The following is a 1817-nucleotide window of genomic DNA, read 5'->3' as shown; positions in this document are numbered from 1 at the left end:
TTACTAGTTTTAACTAGTAATGGCGCACTGTCCACTGGTGCGCCATTACTAACAAATTTTTTTATTTTTTTTTCAAAACTTCTAATGGCGCACGGTGGGTGTGGTGCGCCATTACTATGTCAACTAGTAATGGCGCACCACTCCCACGGTGCACCATTAGTAGTTTTGAAAAAATTAAAAAAAAATACTAATGGCGAACCGTGGGATGTGGTGCACCATTAGTATTTGCACACTAATGGTGCACCAACACATGGTGCGCCATTAGTATTTAGTAATGGCGCACCACATGTACAGTGCGCCATTAGTGTCCATCCCATCTATAGCCCTTTTCCTAGTAGTGAGGATCTCGTAGCTGTATTGCACACTGCGAGGCTTTTGTAATTAGCTGTTGTTTCACTCTTTTTGCTGTACCATATTATCAAATCTATATTGACTTGTTCGAAATGCAAAGGAAAGCCCGCAAGGACCAAAAAGTACCTGAACCAAATGTTGTGGAAATCTTCAGGGACTGTCACACCAGCAAGAAGAAGGGCATGACTGCACCAGTCAAAGCCGCTGTTGTAAGTCCTTAATCCTCATGCCTTTTAACTACTACTTACTCTGACTTGTGCCTTGAACTGCATGGTTTGCAGCCAATGTGTATTACTCTTTTCAATTTTATACGCAATTGTCTTAGCGTATCATTGCACCTTACAAGGTTTAAAAGAGAGGAGTGATGTTCCTTTGATCTTGACCCGTAATCTAGTTCCATGCTGGACTTGCCCACACAACGTTACAATTGCCTGTTTGTCTGTTCTAAGTTGTTTTGTGATATGAATAATGCCATACTATGCTTACCGTATTATAAACTTCGTCTCTTTATCCTTAGCCCTCAATACAATGTGAAGAAACAGACAATACATTAGCAATGGTACATGGTCATATGTTTGGAACCTGGTTTTATTATGTACTTTGCAATAAAATACAACTAATATTTTACATGGGTTCACCAGAATAAGTTCTGTATATAGACCAAAGCTATTTTGTTTGGTTTTGCTGCCTCCTTAATATCTTCTGTTCTGGTACTACTAATGTAAAACCTCAACTTTTCAGTGAGCTATGGAAAAAATGGTGGAACTGCCACCTTCTGAAGGTGGCGAGGCAACTATAACCGCAATGTCAGCTCTTGCTGTAGTGGGTTAGTACATATCCACTAATAGTGCCAAAAGCATGTTCCTGCGTAATACTGGGTTGGTTGTTAAGGCAATATCTTCCAAACTGCCTCATGATCAAGATATGCAAGCTCAAAGCAATGTTGTATCTGCGCTCCAGACACAAGTCCGTTCCCTAACAGAGACCCTTTCTGAAACAAGGAGAGACATTGTTCGATGTCTTCAAGATATGCATGGTTTTGAAACCAGACTATCAGACATTTGCTATGTTGTTCAGGAGCCTAGGGGAAAAGAAGGCGAGGGTTATGGTGCTCCATCAGACAATACAGCATGAAAACATAACAGTCAGGTCAAATGAACTGAGCTTCTGAACTTCTGGTGGTGCATTTATCTGCTAGACTGTTCAGGTTTATGCCAACCTTCCTTTTGTTATATAGTTGTAATTTGTTTTGGTGCGATACAAAATTTATTCTTAACGTGCAGCCACCGGCTGAAGAAAACAGCAAGCCATTTTTGTATAGTGTAGGGTGTTCCCTATATTTGCACTGGTGGCGATCTTTGATGCCGAGTGGATGTAATCTGTGCAATCGCCTTAATAGCCTAGCGTTAGTTTCGGGCTTATTTATTTCCTAGTCTTCTTTTTCCCTGGTTTGCTAGTGGCCGCAA

The sequence above is a fragment of the Triticum aestivum genome, chromosome 7B, assembly GCF_018294505.1.
Source record: "Triticum aestivum cultivar Chinese Spring chromosome 7B, IWGSC CS RefSeq v2.1, whole genome shotgun sequence".
In the NCBI taxonomy this organism is placed as follows: Eukaryota; Viridiplantae; Streptophyta; class Magnoliopsida; order Poales; family Poaceae; genus Triticum; species Triticum aestivum.
Note: the sequence above shows the minus strand (reverse complement) of the source record.